The sequence below is a fragment of the Antechinus flavipes genome, chromosome 2, assembly GCF_016432865.1.
Source record: "Antechinus flavipes isolate AdamAnt ecotype Samford, QLD, Australia chromosome 2, AdamAnt_v2, whole genome shotgun sequence".
NCBI classification, from domain to species: domain Eukaryota; kingdom Metazoa; phylum Chordata; class Mammalia; order Dasyuromorphia; family Dasyuridae; genus Antechinus; species Antechinus flavipes.
This window is the reverse complement of record NC_067399.1, coordinates 569,945,682-569,964,577: the sequence shown is the minus strand read 5'-3', so window position 1 is coordinate 569,964,577 and position 18,896 is coordinate 569,945,682. Positions and strand designations below refer to the sequence as shown.

Sequence of the window (18,896 nt, the reverse complement as noted above, 5' to 3'; positions counted from 1 at the left end):
TTTCACAGTTCCAGCAAGGTTTTGTTGTATTTTAAAATATAAAAACCATTCTTACCTTGGGGAGGGGTGGGGGGTGGGGTAGGAAGAAGCAAACAAAAATAAGTAGCAGGCCAGATTTGGCCCTCATGACACTACCCTCTCCTGGGAGAACTATCAACCTCAATCTATCTCCTTTAATTGATATTTTTTTTAAACTGGAGCAATTAGGGTTAAGTAACTTGCCCAGGGTCACACAGCTGGGAAGTGTTAAGTGTCTGAGGCCATATTTGAACCCGGATCCTCCTGACTTCTACTGCACTACCTATTTGGATCATTTCAGGCCCTTCCTGTTTGGTCTGCCTTCCACAAGTTTTTCCATACACCAGTCCGTGTCACAACTCTGAGGTAAACAGCTCAAACATTAATAAATCATAGAGATGGAAAGAAACTTAAGTGTTCATTTAATCCTATCTCCCTCCTGAAAACTCATTCTTAAATTATCCCAGACTTCATTTAAGTCAATTCAATAAACAGAGCTTATGGTATACAAAGTAAGTAGGGGAGAGGGGAAGGAGGAAGGAAGATATGGAGGGGTATCTAAGATAAGATCTGTATGTTCAAGATTACTATCTTGAATTATCTCATGGGAGATAATATAAATGAAAAGTAGTATGTGGTAAACATATATGTGTTTATATATATGCCTCCTGCATAAAAGAGAGGTACACGTAAAACATAAAATTTGTGAGGAAAGAAGACAAAAGACTATTTTACTCTCTATGAATAAATCAGGAAATGAGGAAGTCACTCCCTCATATTAGGCAATTCTAATTGTTAGAAGTTTTCTTTATATTACATTTTAAATCTACCTCCCTGTAATATCTATTCACTGGCTCTGCTTTTGCACTCTAGAGTTTCAGAAAACAAATCTAACTCTCTCTTCCACATGAAACCCTTCAAATGTATGAGGAAAGCTACCTTCCTTCCTCTATCTTCTAGGATCAAAGTCAGTTGGGAGTTATCAACCACACCCTGCTGGGTTTTGGTCTCCATTCAAAAGAGGAAGACATGAGACGGTTATAACCACACAAGGGTTCCTTATGAAAGTGCTTTCTCTGCCTGTAGTCAATCTGGTGTATAGTGGTTTTAAGCATTCCAGTAACATGGTATCTTTCCAATCCGCTCACACACTTGGTCTTGTCCTGAGCCCTCAAAGTATTTGCTCTCTCCTCAAACATTCCTAGAGGGCCTTCTCTGAACTTCTTTGTTCCTCCCACCATCACCCCCTACCTGCGTTATTTCGCAACATATATTATTGTATAGTTTTATTTCAGTCAGCCAACCAGGATGCACTTACCAAGTATATACTATGTGCCAGGAACTAGGCTAAGGGCTGGTGATACGGACAGTCCCTGTTCTGGAAGTGCTCACCCTTTACTAGGGGAGGTGGGGAACATTCAAACAACTATAGACAGATTATATTCAGGATAAATTGGATATAATGAACCAGGGAAAGGTACTGGAATTAAGAGACGTTGAGGAAGGCTTCCTATAGGAAGTAGGATTTTAGCTGAGACCTAAGAGAGCCCAAGAGGTGGAGAAAGGAAAGAGAACACTGAAGGCATGGGGGACAGTCAATGAAAATGCCTTCAGGAAGACTGAAAATGGATGGAATGCTTTGTCCAAGGAATAGGGAAGGTTCAATACCACAGCATTGTAGAGTAGTCAATGGATGGTGTTAAAAGACTGGAAAAGTAGGAAGGAGGAAGGTTATAAAAGGCTGTTGCGACACTGAGACACTTAATCCCAATTGCTTCAGGAAAAAAAAACAAACTTCTTTCAAAGAAATGGTTCAGGTGCTACCTCCTTTATGAGACTATTCACAGAGAGAGAGAGAGAGAGAGACACCTCTATTAGCATATTTTCCCTCTTGGAATTACTTTATAGATACTTTTATTTATTTGTGCTTGCTTCATGAGGGCACTTTGTATCCTCAGCACAGTGCTTCACCATAAATGATGCTTAATGAATTTTGTTGATTTGGACTGAAGAGTATTTTTCTTATGTATGTCATATCCTCTTCTATTCCATTAAACTTCTTGAAGGCAGGCACAGTATAATAATGTTTCATTTTTCCATTCCTAATGCCTAGAACCATGTCTTTTTTCCCCTCTTTTCATTTTCTTTTTCTTAAGTTAATTTTTTTTATTTTAATAGTATTTTATTTTTCTAATTATATGTAAAGATAGTTTTCAACATTCATTTTTGTACGATTTTGAGTTCCCAATTTTTTTCCTCCCTTACCTCCTCCCCGCCTCAAGACAGCAAGCAATCTGATATAGGTTATATGTGTACACTTATTTTTAACATTTCCATGTGCATTATGTTGGAAAAGAAAAATCAAAACAAAAGGTAAAAAAGGTCAAAATATTATGCTCCAATCCTCATTCAGTCTCCATAGTTCTTTCTCTGGACACAGATAGCATTTTTCATCCAAATTCTATTGGAATTGTTTTGGGTCACTGTATTGTTTTTTTGTTTGTTTGTTTGTTTGTTTTTATATAGCTTTTTATTTACAAGATATATGTATGGGTAATTTTTTTCAGCATTGACAATTGCCAAACCTTTTGTTCCAATTTTTCCCCTCCTTCCTCCCACCCACTCCCCCAGATGGCAGGTATTCTAATACATGTTAAATATGTTAAAGTATATGTTAAATACAATATATGTATACATGTCTAAACAGTTATTTTGTTGCACAAGAAGAATCGGACTTTGAAATAGTGTACAATTAACATGTGAAGGAAATAAAAAATGCAGGTGGACAAAAACAGAGGGATTGGAAATGTGTTGTGGTTCACACTTATTTCCCAGAGTTTTTTCGCTGGGTGTAGCTGGATCAATTCATTATTGAACAAATGGAACTGATTTGATTCATCTCATGGTTGAAAATGGCTACGTCCATCAGAATTGATCACCATATAGTATTGTTGTTGAAGTATATAATGATCTCCTGGTTCTGCTCATTTCACTCAGCATCAGTTCATGTAAGTCTCGCCAGTCCTCTCTGTATTCATCCTGCTGGTCATTCCTTACAGAACAATAATATTCCATAATGTTCATATACCACAATTTACTCAACCATTCTCCAATTGATGGGCATCCTTTCATTTTCCAGCTTCTAGCCACTACAAACAGGACTGCCACAAACATTTTGGCACATACAGATCTCTTTCCCTTCTTTAGGGTATGCACAGTTTGATAACTTTTTGAGCATAATTCCAAATTGCTCTCCAGAATGGTTGGATTCATTCACAATTCCACCAACAATGCATCAGTGGCCCAGTTTTCCCACATCCCCTCCAACATTCCCAATTATCTTTCCCTGTCATTCTAGCCAATCTGACAGGTGTGAAGTGATACCTCAGAGTTTTCTTAATTTGCATTTCTCTGATTAATAATGACTTGGAGCATCTTTTCATACGCTAGAAATAGTTTCCATTTCCTCATCTGAAAATTGTCTCTTCGTGTCCTTTGGGTCACTTTATTGTTTTTTTTTTTTTTTTTCACTTTATTGTTAAGAACTAAGTCCTCCATAGTTGATCACACAATCTTGCTGTCCTGCACTTGCCCAAAATGGCTGTAGTGGTTCAAGAGGCAACCACTGGGCGGCAGCAGTGGGCACTCCTTGGTCTCGGGATTTGGACTGGGAGGGGTGCTGCCCCTATTTATGCTTCTGTGTTGTGTACACACAGCGAAGGAGCAAAAGATGCTCGTGCTACTGAAAGCATTCTTCTAATCCAGGGGTTCTTAACTCTTTTTGTGTGCCATGGACACCAGGCAGGCTGGTGAAGCTTATGGACCCTTCTCAGAATGAGTTTAAATGGGGAAAAAATAAGACCCATAGAATTACAAAAGAAAACAATTATGTTGAAGTTGTCATCAGAATATTTTTTTTAAATAAGTTCCTGGACAATTCCAGAAGACTCATGATGAAAAATGCTATCCATATCCAGAGAAAGAACTGTCATGTCTGAATGCAGCTTGAAGGATATTATTCTCACTTTGTTGTTGTTATTTTTTCTTTCTCATGGTTTTTCCCTTTTGTTCTGATCCTTCTTTATAACATGACTAATGTGAAAATATGTTTAATATGAATGAACCTGCATATCAGTTTGATTGCCATCTTGGAAAATAGGGAAGGGAGGAAGAAAAAAAGTCAAAATCTTATAAAATGCAATTTTGAAAACTTAAAAAATGAAAAGGAATGTTTAAAAAATAAAATAAGTTCATGGATCCCAGCTAAATAATCAGTGGTCTAGTCCAACCCCGTCATTGTACATGTAAAAAAAACTGAGGCCCAAAGAGGTTTGTGACTTGCCCAAGATTGCGCTGATAATAAATTGGTCAGATTTAGTAACAAATTAGAGGCAGGAAAATATAAAAGGATCTCAGGGAATAATCATTTATTTGACCATGCACCAGTAGAATAATCTGTAGTTCTTGTACTTTTCAAAGAAGAGAGAAGCAGGGGGCAAAAATATAGAGCTGGTGAGACAAACAACAGCAAAACTCTGCCGTCCCTGGACATTCTGACTAATGGCTTAGCAGCTTGGGAATTTGCCCATTTTGCTTTGGGAAACTGTCCAACCCTGAGAAAAGTCCAAGAAGGTAAAGGCCAGGAGCAGCTGGGCCAACCCCAGAGCAAAAGCTAAACCTGGGGGAAGGGGGGAAATGTAGGAAGGCACAAAGCCATGTTTATTGGCAGCAAAACGGTGCCCCGGGGCACCTGCTACACAATCAGGATCTGACACTGCTTTTAGATTTAAGGCCTAAAAACAGAACACTTCAGGTCCTCCAGACCTAGATTATTTCTCTCTGATTGGGAGAGGAAGGATGCTTTGTCACATGATCCCTCCCATACGCAAGAGGGTCATAAAATATCACGATGGCAGCTGCCCAACTATGAGAAGGATTGGGGCAAAGGCAAAGGCTGCCTTAGTCTAAGCAACCTCCTATTATCAAAGAGAGCCAAACACCTACACCTGGACACCTACACTTGGCTTGCCTGGAGGCATAACTCTACTCTCCCTTTCTCGGAAGCCTAAAAGCCATCCCCTCTTTACTTATTGATATTGATAATATAGACTTGATAATATAGTCCCACCGACTTCTCTCCTCTGTGTTCTGAGGGTGGCCTTGCATCTTCCCCTGAAGTGCCCCTTCAAGATGAAAAAAAATTCCGTGAAAAGCCATGATTACATTCTTTGTCCTGAATCTTCAGGGCCTGGAGGAGGCGCATTAGAGAGGGCCTGCCTATTCTTTTTTTGGCGAGAGGAACCAGGTCACAAGACAGTTCTGCATGAACCAGCCCCCTCATGGAGTCTAGTTAGTAACAAAGGTCAGTTCTGCCTTACAATCTAGGTCAGGTTGATAACCACCAACCACATACCTTCTATGCCTCTTCCTCCTTCCTCTCTCACACCATTTTGAATATTTGAACCCATCAGTTTATCTTTTACATCCAAACCCCGAAGAGTTCTAGAGGGAGCTTTTGCTGTGGTCTTCTGGGGTTATATTTAGGGAAGCCTGTAGAAGAACTATACATCTTAGCTTATTTTTCCCCAATCTGAGGCACCAATTAAGCAGTCATTCAATGAATAATTAAGGCAATTAAGTGACAGTGTTGCACTTAGAATCAGAAAGACCCTAGTTTAAATTTCACTGAAAAAAATTATTGGAAAATCATTGAAGGCTATGGGGAAGGAGAGGAACACAACAGAAATAACATTCTAAAGAGATTATCTTAATAGTGTCATGATGGCAGATTGGAGAGAAGGGAAAAACCATCCAGAATACTCACTGTACGAACACACAAACATAAAAGGACTTAACCAAGGCTACTCCTTCTGCATTTTTTTTTCTAACTAGTTTAGACAAGAAAATGATTCCCCTTTTTTATGCAGAAGCATAGTTCTACACACATTCAAAGTTTAGAAAGGGAGGGAAATGCAAGAAGAAGCTAAGAAAATAAGAAAGCTTATCATCATGTGAATCTCAGCAGACAGGATGAGCTCAATCCTGATGGTCAGGAGACAAATTCTTCTTGGGTCAATAAGGCCACAAGGAATGGAAGGGATCATGAGATATTAGAGCTTGGAGGTAACTCTTAAAAGTTCCTTAGCTCACTCACCATTTTGCAAATAGGGAAATTGAGGAACAATGAAGCAACTGACTTGCCTGAATCACATAGCCAATTAGTGTCAAGGGTATCTTCCTTACCATTGCTACAAAATCATCACAGTGCTTCCATGATTTAAGAAACAGGTTAGCATAAGACATCTATGGATAGAACAGGGTTTTTGTTGTATCTTCACCATGGTGGGGAAAAAGAAGAGAAAACTTATCGCAGCCATGGAGATATCACTTACAGGGCCAGACTGATCCCTAGGTCAAGGCAGAATGACTCAGGATAGTAAGAAAACCCCTCACTAGCCTAGAGTTTGTCACCAGGCCATATGAATGGGAGCCACGTAATCTCCAAGTGTTGAAAGAACTGGCAGCTGTGATTGTTAGCAATCACTGCCAATGATCTTTGAAAGCTGGTGAATAATTTGAGAAGTGCTACAGGATTCTAGAAGGGCAAATTTCCTAATTTTCTAGAACAGGGAGATGATACATTCTGCAAATCGCTAGGGAATTCTAGAACACATTAAAAGGGATAGTCTCTAAGTGTCACACATGTGACCCTGGCCTCCCATCCGGGAGCCCACAGAAAAGCAGCTGTCACTACATTAATTATCTAATGAGTGACTGCTATACTAAACCTATCAGGTGACTTTCTTACTGGGGCCACCAGATCAATTGACTTGTCAGGTTTTAATTTTTTTTCCTGAGATATGGATTAGATAGCCTTTCTTAAGATTCTGAGATCTTAAGATATCTTTGTTTTCCACCAAAGGGTGTTCTATTTGTGAATGCCTAAGCAGCTCCCATAATGACAAGCTCACATTGGGAGTAAATGCTCTAAGTAGTTAGGTTGAACCCTTCGGTCCGATCCAAAACTAGCAAGGAGATGAAATGAAATTATTGGTCAAAAAATTAAAATATAAACCTGTGATCTGTCCCTAGATCATAAACCTCAACTCCTTCTGGATTTCCCTCTATGATAGCCCTATACAGTCATAGATTCAAATATTAACATACTATGATCATATAGTTTATTAAATACAGAACAAAATGGAAAAGAAATAGCTCAAGTATTCTGATTGGAGGCATCCAACTACCATTTATCCAAACCTCTTTTGGATTGCCATTTGAGCTCTCTGAATGCAGCTAAGGACTCTCAACTAGGTACAATTCAGAAAAATGAATAAGGGAAAAGGTGTCCAAATTCTGTATCAGACTCATAGATTATAACAGGAATAAGGAAAGGTGGGGAAGAAGGTAAAGATCAATTACCTTCCTCCCCACCTACTCTAAGTGTGTAACTAGAAGAGATTACGGCAGAGGGGAAATGACAACTTTCAGGGATTTTGAAAGGGATTTCATATGGAAGAACTTAGAGCTAGAAACAATGAGTAGGAATTTCAGAAAGGCAGATGTCAATTCAACATAAGGAAAAGCTTCTTAGTAATTATAGCTGCTCAAAAGTCAATGGGCCACACTGGAAACTGACAAGTGACCCGTGCCGGACCTCTTCAAGAAGAGTCTGTCAGTTGTTATCATTGCTCCGTGAGGATTTGGGGTCATTTGGAATAGGTGTCTTGTGAGGTCCGCTCCATCTCTGAGATTCTGTCACTCTCTTTGATAGACGAGAACTTTTTGATAATGGATGGAGGGATGGACATGAAGTGTGATTCTGGCAAATCATTTAACCTCTCTCAGCCTCGGTTTTCTCATCTGTAAAATGATAATAAAAGCATCTGCACTGCAAGGTTAATTTAAAAGAGCAAATGTAATAATCTATGTATAGTACTTTACAAATCTTAAAATGAAAGACTATCATCATTTACATCATTATTATATTATCTGAAGGTGTTTTGTGGGGAGCAAGGAGTGTGAAGTCAAGGAATATCTATGACCGTATAAGAGCTTTCTAAATTCTTTTACTTTCTCCTATGTAACCTCATTAAGAAAACTTTTTTGCCCATTGAGTTTGTGAGGCTAGGATAGGACTCAAGCCAACAGCTTTACACAATTTTCTGGGTGAAATTTTAGGGAAAGTATCTCTAATGAAACTAAGATACCAACTAAGAAGACCAATTCTACGCAGGTTTCCTTGGGGACCATTCCACCAAATCACCTGGGGATGGAAAAGTGGGCAATGTGGTGCAGTAGGTAGATACCAATCAGGAGACCTGAGATCTGGCATCTGCCAATGGCTAGCAGCAATGTGACTTTTCTGGGTTTATTTCCTCATCTGTAAAATGAAGAGGATGAACTTGGTGAATCCTAAATCTCCTTCCAACTCAATGATACTATAGTTCTGTAGGTTTCTGAATAGCCACATTAATTGGGCCAATGCCAAAGAGAAACAACACACAGAGAAAAATGATGTTTAATGGCTCTGGAGTGAGGATGTATAGGAAAGGTCTCAGGATATATATGAGACTTAAAGGAAATACACAGAAGGAAAAACTCTCCCTGCTGAAATTCCCTACAGGTTCTCTGCTCAGAAAAGGCACAGTTCATACAGTACCAAGGCACTTGTTCTGTGTGGCTCAGAAAGTAGAACTTGGACCATTAGGAAGAGTTCGAGGGATAGTGAAACAAAAAATAAAATAAAATTTAATATTTTTAAGTTTTTAATTTTCAAAATGTATACATAATTTTCAATATTCACCTTTGCAAAATTTTGCGTTCCATAATTTTTTCTCCTTCCCTTCCCTCACCCCCTCCCCTCGATGGCAAGTAATCAATATATGTTAGACATGTGCAATTCTTCTAAACATATTTCCATAATTATCATGCTACACAAAAGAAACTAGATCAAAAAGGAAAAACAATGAGAAAGAAAACAAAAAGCAAGCAAACAACAACCAAAAAAAGTGAAAATATTATGTTGTGACCCACATTCAGTTCCCACAGTTCTCTCTCTGGGTGCAGATGACTCTCTTCATTACAAGTTCATTGGAACTGCCTTGAATCACCTCACTGTTGAAAAGAGACATGTCCATCAGAATTGATCATTGCATAATCTTGTTGTTGTGTACAATGTTCTCTTGGTTCTACTCACTTCACTTAGCATTAGTACATGTAAGTTAAAATTAGGAATAACTTTCTGATAGTAAGAAGATAGTGAACCATCCCCGGAGATATCCAAGCAGAGAATGCCAGGAATATTCCAGAAGGATTTTTACAGTAGGTAGAAGACTGAATTTGGAAATCTCTCAGGTCATTTCAATAGAGGTTCAAATTAGAACATCCTCAGCCCCTCCTCAGCCTCAGGTTAAAATGGGCCAAGAAGATCTGTGGCTGTCTCACTGCTAGGCTTTGTATCTAAAGCTAGAGTTTTCCTAGCCACCAGCTCTTGGTCACTAGGATATTGCCCCTCCTTCCGAAGTATCTCTAGGTCCACAGTGAAGGTCCAGATCTAAGCATCAGTTTGTGAATGAGATAAGAGGTGGGGAGGAGTTTCCCTGAAAGAGAGCCCCATACATAAGGGGCTGAACATGAAAGATACCATGTATTTGTATTATATCATCTAGAATAAAGCACAGTTGAGATTTCCAGTAAAAATTTCTGTGTCATGTCCAGAACATCCCTGTTCTAATTCTCTACAATTTCTTGGAAGGAAGGAAGAGGTTTTAGGGCTGGAAGACTTTTCCACGATGCTCAGGAACTAGGAAGTGACGTAGCTCCTGCCAGGTTAATGAGGGCAGGTTACTGTGGGCAAACCCAACACACATATTTCCCAGAACAGAAATAGAAAACCCCAACCTTTCCCTCACCTATCCTCTAGCTGTCATATCAGGGGCCTAAGCAAGGGGTTCATGGTGATTAAGTTGGAGAGGAAGAGCCTTATCAATTCCATTTCCAAAAGACTCCTTCTTACCCTAAATCCTGGAGGCACCAGGTGGGCATGGAAAAAGGGAAGATGCCTGAGGGACTGAACACTCAAAATAAAACTAAATGTTTGCTGCTGTTGAAGAATACAGAAGAATAACCTTAAGGAAACAAAAGGACAGAACATCGGATGACATCGCACATGGTGGTGGGGAAATGTCTGTTTCCCCACTCTTTCCCAAATTAGATACCACCTACAGGGTCCAGGGTGGGAGCAGTCATGTGCTCCCATGTGGCCTAGAAAAAAATGAATCTGGCTAGGGGTAGAACTGAGATCAACCTATATTTCATGACTGAATGAACCATTTGGGACTCAGTACTATTTGGAAGGGAGAGTGATTAACTCCTTTAACACATATATGTACATCTTTATGTGAGAAGAAGAACATATTATATACCATAAGCACCTGCAATTTGCTGATATATTGCTTAGGAAATGGCTTTTTCAATTGTCTTCAGAGGTATTCTAGCTCCAAGTAGAGATTACAAGCTCCCTAAAGGCAAAGACCCTGACTTCTAATTATTTAGGAATCCTCCTTGCGCACAAAAAGCACCCAAGACAATACTTTGTGCTTAGGACATATTCAGTAAATGTCAAATATGATGGAACTGCAGCCAGCTTCTCCGCAGCCTCCCTGCCTGGCAATAAGAGCTCTCCACAATCTGCCTTCCACCTACCTTTCCAGTCTTATTTCATTTTACTCTCTTTCACCCACTTATTTCCCCATCCAGTCAAACTGGCTTGCAAGTTATTCCCCATACATGAGATTCTTTCTCTTTGTGTTTTTGAACAAGTGACTCCCCGTGCCTGAAAAGCATGACCTTTTTACCTCTGCCCCATAGAATCCCTGACATCTGCCAAAGCTCAGCTAAGGAGCCACCTCTATAAAAGGCCTCTCCTGGGCTCCCTTTAGTTATCAGCACTTTCTCCCTCTTGAAATTAGTTTGTATTCTATTATTTGTGTCCATGTTGTATCTTACGTCCCCACCCCGGTAAAATGTAAACTCATAGAAGCCAGAAATATTCCACATCCTAAGTGTCAACATTATGCCTTGAACATAAATGCTTAATAAATGTTTGTTGATTTTAATCATAGTAATGATGATAGCATTTGCATACCATGCTAACGTTTGTAAGGTACTATACATATATTATCTCTTTTGATTCTCACCACAACTCTGGGTGATTATGCTAAGAGTTTAACCGTCTTGTGCAGGGTCTTATACTTCTATCAGAGATCACTCCTGATCTCAGGTTTTACTGACTACTGGATCTCCTAGTTGCCTCCTTATTCTAGCTTCTTGTGCTTTGCTATTCAAACCAAATAATTTCCCAAATATTATCCTAATTATCTCTTTTTTTTGACATAGCTGTTTGCGTGTTGTCTCCTTTCTTAGAATGTGTACTCCCCAAAGGGAGGGATCTTTCCCCTTGTGCTGACTTTGCACAATGTCTGGCACGTAACTGCTTAATAAATGCTTATTCACAAAGTCATTTTCCTTCCCAGTATGCTTTAGTCACTTCCTACCAGTGAGTGTTGTGTCTATAAGGCACCACACAAGGGAAAAAAAAAAAGTAATTATTTCAATTCAATTCAATCAATCTTCTATATCTCTTCTGTTCCCAGCCGAATTCCTAGAAAAAGCCATCCATACCATTGCCTCTTCTTTCTCCCCTCTTAATCATAAAGATTGCTCTTCACAAGGTCAACAATGATCTCTATTGATAAATTCAACAGTCTTTCCCCAGACCTTATCTTTCTTGTGCTCTGCCAAACTGGAAATTACTGATCACTTTATATTTCTAAATATTCTCTCCCTGTTTGTGTAGCCCTGCTCTGTCATGGTTCTGTTCCTACCTATCTAAATGATTATTCTCTGTGTCCTTTGCTGGATCATCATTGAAGTTCAGCTCCTTCGATGTTCCCATTGTCTTTCCCTGTGCCCTCTACACTCACTCTCAGTGATCTCAGCAGCCCCCATGGATTTGACCATCTTGTCCATGCAATTAGGGCCCAGATCTGTGTATCCTTCCTTACCTCTCTCCTGAGCTTCAGTGCTGATCAGGCATCTCTACCAAAAATTTTATAGGAATGTTAAATTCAATATTAATATATTCAATAAACTTAAAGATTTTTTCCAGTCATTTATGTTTACAACCAAGGAGTCATTCCTTACTCCTCACTCTTACTCATTTGCTTATCCCAATCATTGCTAAGTCTTGCTGATTTTATCTCAACACCTCCCCATCCTTCTCTTTCTCTCTACTGCCAAAACCATTCTGGTAGACGTCTCTGTCCCCTCTCAGATGGCTGGTTGCAATAGTTTTTCTTCCTACATCCAATCTTTTCCCATTCCTACTCCTTCCTCCACACAGCTGCCAAATTAGTGTTCCTACCTCAGTCTAACCCATACTTGAGAAATTTCTGTGGCTCCCTGTTGCCTTGAGAATAAAAGACAACCTCCTCTGTTTGGCATTTAAAACACTTACAATCTGGCTCCAGCCTTTCTTTCCAAGTTTATTACACATTACTCCTCCTCACATGCTATACTCCAACCACACTGGCCTAGTTGCTGTTTCTATACACAATATTCCATCTCCCACATCCAAGCATTTTTACATAGGCTTTCCCCCCCAAATGCCTATAATACTTTTCCTCCTCACCCCCAATTCTTGGAATCCTAAGTTCCTTCCACACTCAGCTTAAACAATAGCTTTCAAATACTTTTTTTTAACTTTATTTTATTATTCCTGGTTTTTTGGTCTATGTTTTCTTTTCCAACAATACTGTATATGTATACTCTATATCAAATGGTTTGCCTTCTCAAAGAGTGAGTAGGGGAGTAAGGGAAAAATTTTGAAATTCAAATTGTTAAAAAAAAAAAAAGTTAAAATTTTCTGTTTACATTTAATTGAGGAAAAATAAAGTAAAAATCAAATGTAATAAATAAATGATGTTCTTCATGAGCCTTTCCTAATTCTCTCAATTATTAATGCTCCTTACCCAAATAACCATGTATTTATTTTATATAAATACCAGATATACATATCCATGAACACATATTCCCAATTTCTCACTCAATAGAATCCAGATCTTCATATTACTTGCCTTCTCAGGGAGTAGGAAGGGGGAGAAGAGAAGGATAGAATTTGGAACTCAAAAATTTTTTAAATGTTAAAAAAGTTTTTTACTAGCATTCACATCCAGAGAAAGAACTATAAAGACTAAATGTGGATCAAAGCATATTATTTTCACTTTTATTTGTTTGTTTGCTTTTTCTTTTTCACAGTATTTCCCTTTTGTTGATTTTTCTTTCACAACATGATTAATATAGAAATTTGTTTTAAATTATTGTGCATATATAACCTATATAAGATTACTTGCTGCTTTGGGAGGAAGGAGATAAGAGAGAGAGGGAGAAAAATGTAGAACTCAAAATTTTAAAAATTAATGTTGAAAACTAACTTTACATGTAATTGAAAAAAATAAAATACTATTGAGAAAAAATACATGTAATTGGAAGAAGGAGAAGAAAAAAAAAAAAGAGAAAGAGGAGAAGAAAGAGAAGGGAGGAGGAGTTGTATTTGTTACTCTCAGCACCCAGTATAGTGCCTACCACATTATGGATACCTGATAAATGTGATTACTTTATTGAATTCAAGTCAATTCAACAAACATCTTTTAAAAGTGGAAGACACTGTGTTTAATAAGAAAAATACAAAAAAAAAAAAGACTGTTCTCAAGGAACTTACATTCTACTGGAAAACATGGGTATACAAGCAAATAAATGCAAAGTCGTAAAAAAGTCATTTCAAGAGAGTACTAACAACTGGATGGAATCAGAAAAGGCTTCATGCAGAAGATATCACATGAGCAAGACTTCAAAGGAAGCTAGGGATTCTAAGAGGCAGAGGTAAAGAGGGATATCACTCTGACTGGAGGTATTCCTACCTGTGCACAGAGGCTACAAAGGGAATGTGTATGAGGAACAGCTAGGATGCCGATTTGATAAGTGGACAATGGGTAAGTGGAAAAAACAAAATAAGACTGGAAATGTAGTTAGGAAATGTAGAGCTCACTTCCTGTTAATTAGCATCATATAATAAGTAAGGTATTGTAAGATATTACTCTAGAATCTAGAATCATGGGGTTTACGAATTAAATAGAAGATAGACAATATTTCTCCCAGTAAAGTTAACTCTCCAGCCTCAATCCAGGCATTTTCATTGGCTTTCTCCTATCTCTGCTTCCTGGCTTCCTTCAAATCTCAGCTAAAATCCCACTTTGTATAGAAAGCCCTTCTTGATCTCTCAATTTTAGTGCCTTCCCTCTGTTGATTATTTCCTGTTTATCCTGCAGATAGTTTGCATTTTGTCTCCTCTATCAGACTGCCAGATCCTCAAAGGCAGAGACTGTCTTGCCTTTCTTTGTATGGTTATGGCTTAGCATAGTTCCTGCTACACAGTAATAGTTTAACAAATACTTTATCTATTTAAACAGTGATTATAGAGAATTTTTCAGGTGGAAGGCAAAGTAGAGAAAACTAATCATTACAAAAAAGTAAGAAGTTCCTTCCCAGAAAGGGGGAGTAATGTTCTCATTGTCATATCACTAATCTGTTGTTGAATCAGGGTTAAGCCTGTCCTTATTGGTAGCAATAACCTTCAAATGTCCTCCATCATACCACACTCACCACACCACAGAAGAATACATATAATGATGTCTCAGAAAAAGTACAAAGAATGATAGAGCTCCACCACAATATTTACATGAACGATGATGAGGAAATGATGGTGTAAGCTGAGCTAAGTGGAATTTGTCAGGGATGGCTTCCTGAAGGAGGTGAATCTTCAAACTTTTGAAAATGAGGAAGAGTGTTTATTTCATCAGTGCTGTATACTGGGAATCTAATAAGCTAATTTTCACAGTATAACTATGGGAAAACAGAATAGTATAGACTAAAGTATTAGTTTAAAAATAAACAAAGAGGAAATTAACTGTTTAATTGATTAAAAACTCGGGGGGAGGGGAGATGATACACTTTAATTTTAAAGACATCAGAAAAGGGGGGAAGGGATCTTTTTGTACAAAAATACTTATAGCGGCTTTTTTGTTGTGGCTAAGAATTAGAAATCAAAAAGATTCCCATCAATAGAGAAATGGCTAAACAAGATGTGTTGTGTAATGGAATGTTATTTTGCTATAAAAATCAACAAGCAAGATGATTTCAGAAAAACCTGAAAAGACTTATATGAACTGATACATAGTGAAGTGAAGCAAATCAAGAAAGTACTGTACACAGTAAGAGTAATATTATTCAATGAAGGATTATGAATGATTTAGCTATTCTCAGCAATACAAAGATCCAAGAAAATACCAAAAGTCTAATGATGAAGCACATTATCTGCCTCCAGAGAAAAAAATTAATATTGTTTTACAGATTAAAGCTTACTGTTTTTCACTTTCTTTCTTTTCTTTTATTCAAATCTTGTAAAAATGACTAATATAGAAATGTTTTATGTGATTATAAATACATAATTTATTAAATAATTGATTGATTTTTGGTTGGTAAATAGGACAGTCTTCCTAGTGCATAGAAAACTCAACTGCCCAAAAGTTAAGGGGAAGATAAAACTGAGTAAAAGGTCTCAGGATAATAGGTTGGCAACAGTGGAGCAGAAAAGGAGCGAGCAGCTTTCAGTCATGTCTAGCACTACATTTATTCATGTGGGTCGAGATATTTGCAAACATCAAGATTGATTGGATGAAAATGATGGAGAAATTCAGAAGTTGATAAGTGAAAAAACAAGAATACCATAGGATTTATCAGGGAGATAGTTCATCTGTTACTAAGAAGACAATTTTAAGTCCATCAAAACATAAAGTGTAAGCAAAGCTTTGAGAATTGCAGGATTCTTGGCTCAGTGAGAAAGCAACTGAACTTCAGTTTTATGCTGATAATAACAATCCAAAGTGCCCTAAAGGCTATTTATGAACCAAAGACCTATGATGCACCTCAACTACTCGGCATTGAAGGAGCCATATTAATTAATGATAAGGACATGATTCTGGAGAGATGAGCTCATCAACAGTCATCAACCAATGGTGAAGCCATAGGGGTCCTCAAACTTTTTAAATAGGGGGCCAGTTCACTGTCCCTCAGATTGTTGGAGGGCCGGACTATAGTAAAAACAAAAACTTTGTTTTGTGGGCCTTTAAATAAAGAAACTTCATAGCCCTGGGTGAGAGGGATAAATGTCCTCAGCTGCCACATCTGGCCCTGGCCCTCGGGCTGTAGTTTGAGGACCCCTTCGGCACTGATCATTTATTTCATGTTGAAATCAATCACTCTCTAGCTGAACTTCCAACTGAAGAAGTTTTGAATACCATTAGGCTTCTCCCCTGCAGCAAAGCACCTGGAGTTGATTCTTTTCCAACTGAAATTTAGAGGCAGAGGAAGGAGGCTGATGACTTTCCATAGCCCTCCCTCCGTCAAATCCAACTCCTTGCTTCTTTTCTTCCTTCCTTCCTCCTTCCTCCCTTCCTTCCTTTCTTCTTTCCTTCCTTCCTTCCTTCCCTCACTTTCTTCCTCCCTCCTTGCCTCCCTCCCTACTTTCCTTTCTTCTTTCCATTCTTCCATCTTTCCTTCCTGCCTTCCTTTACCTGTGGGTGGTCTACCCAAAGGAATATAAACTTTTTTTTTTCATCACTGAAACTCCCAAGATATCTTTGGGTTCACTGGCTAGATTTCTTTATTAAGAATCATGTCTTAAACCCAAATCACTCTGGCTGTCATTGATTGGCCAACCTTAGATCCCAGACTCCAATCAGTCACTGTTTGGAATCTGAGTCAGAGTGAATATAAATAGCAATTGTTTCTGTTTTGGCCTGAAATCCTGAAGATCTTCTGTAATGTTCTTGGTTGGTTTTCTGGAGGTCTTGGGAACAGCCTTCATTTCAGTTGAGTAATCACCAGGAGAATAGCCAGGTGTTAAAGTCCAAATTCTTTATTATCTCTTTCACAATCTAGTTGTCTTGCCTAGGGCTCAGGCCAGCTTACTTAGAGGTCTTCCGGAGTCTTGGTTTCAGTGGGGGAAGTGCAGGAGACCAGCCACCACGGTACTGTGAGATGAAGTGAATGAATCTGGCTCTGCCTTCCTTCCAAGTCTGTCCCTTCTGGGTCTGCTTCTGGCTCTGAGTCCCAGCTTATATACTCCACACTGAGTATAAACCAATCATTATATCACTAGGAACCATTATTGTAATAAGATTAAATCAATCATACTGAACTAGAGAACCATTAATCACAATGCTAAACTAGATAACCATTGTCTCATCAATTCCACTGACTTAACACCTTGTAAGAATCCTTGTTTCAGAGTTCTGGCCCATAACAGTCTTCCTCTTTCAGACTGGAGTTGTTTTTATTTTTGTTTTTGTTTTTTTGACTAAGTAAAAGAAATCATACTTTGCCTCAATTCTTACCTAGATCAATACCCATTTAATTAATTAATTCATTAATACCCATTCAGTATGAGCTCAGTCAAACTGAGACATATTAAAGACCTTAGCTTAAAAAGGCCAAAGTCTTCCATTGCATCCAGGGCCATCTCTAGTCATCTATCTTGGATCTATATCTTGTCACTGGACTCAGATGGCTCTTAAGGGGAGACAGGTGACCTTGCACAGTCCTTTCTCACTCAAATCCATCTCATTTGCACATCATGGCATCACTTCTCTGATACCATGGTCTTCTTGGTGACAAACAATAAGGCAGAGAGCCCACTGCTTATACAAAAACTGATTGAAATCTTCCCAGTTTTGTGGCAAGAGGAGGTTATCCTCCATGAATTCAAGGACGCTTCATCTCTATAAATAAAAAGTAAATAGATTTCCCTGTGACAATCATGAAAAAGGGACTCTCTTTCTTAGTCATTGCTGACAAGATTCTTGCCAGAGTCCTCCTTAATAGGTTCATCCTTCCCCCGAAAGATGGTCATCTACCCAAGAGCCAGTGTGGCTCGGAGAAAAGTCCAAGGAAAAGTCAAAAAGGTGTTTGCTATCTGACAACTCTAGTAGAAATGCCAGAAGGAGAAGAGTTCTGTACACAATGTTCATCAATCTGACCAAGACTTTTGATAATGTTGGTCTTGAGGGCTTATGAAAAATCATGGCAAAATTTGGCTGCCCAAAGTCCATCAGTATCATGTGCCAATCCCACAACAACATGTTTGCAGCGGTCTTAGATAATAGATAGTACTGTCTTGCTTTCCCAATCATCAATGGAGTGAAGCAGGGCTGTGTGCTTTCTCCCACACTTTTCAGCATAATGTTTTAAGCAATGTTGTCAAATGTCAGACAAATGGTATCAAGTTCAACTAGCACACTCTCCAAGCCAATACAGAGGGAGACTTGGTCTGTGACTTTTTGTTTGCAGATGACTGTGTGCTCACAGTCATTTATGCTAATTTTGGCCTGCCAACACCAAGAAAACTGAGGGTTTTTTGCACCATCTATAGATAAAGCCATCGATTTCAGCAAATGGAGTTTGCTTACCTTGGCACTATACTTTGCAGGGATGTACAAATTGATACATGAATCACCAGAAACAGCTCTAGAAATAAAAGTATAGCCAATAAGTTTTCAGATCCCTGGAGCTCAGAGCATGTCCTCTTGACACCCTTCTCATAGGTTTCTTTCTTTCTTTCTTTTTTCTTCCTTCCTTCCTTCCTTCCTTCCTTCCTTCCTTCCTTCCTTCCTTCCTTCCTTCCTTCCTTCCTTCCTTCTTTCTTTCTTTCTTTCTTTCTTTCTTTCTTTTTCTTTCTTTCTTTCTTTCTTTCTTTCCTT

The 18,896-nt window shown here is 38.5% G+C and overlaps 1 long non-coding RNA gene across 1 annotated transcript in view; it reads right to left on the bottom strand.

Moving 5' to 3' along the window:
* Positions 1–8,827: 8,827 nt before the first annotated feature.
* The window catches only part of LOC127551415 (uncharacterized), a 75,315-nt gene continuing 65,246 nt past the window's right edge, over positions 8,828–18,896 (bottom strand). Inside the window, exon 4 of the long non-coding RNA XR_007951081.1 lies at positions 8,828–9,135. This is a non-coding gene — a long non-coding RNA (uncharacterized LOC127551415). The remainder of the gene's footprint in view (positions 9,136–18,896) is intronic.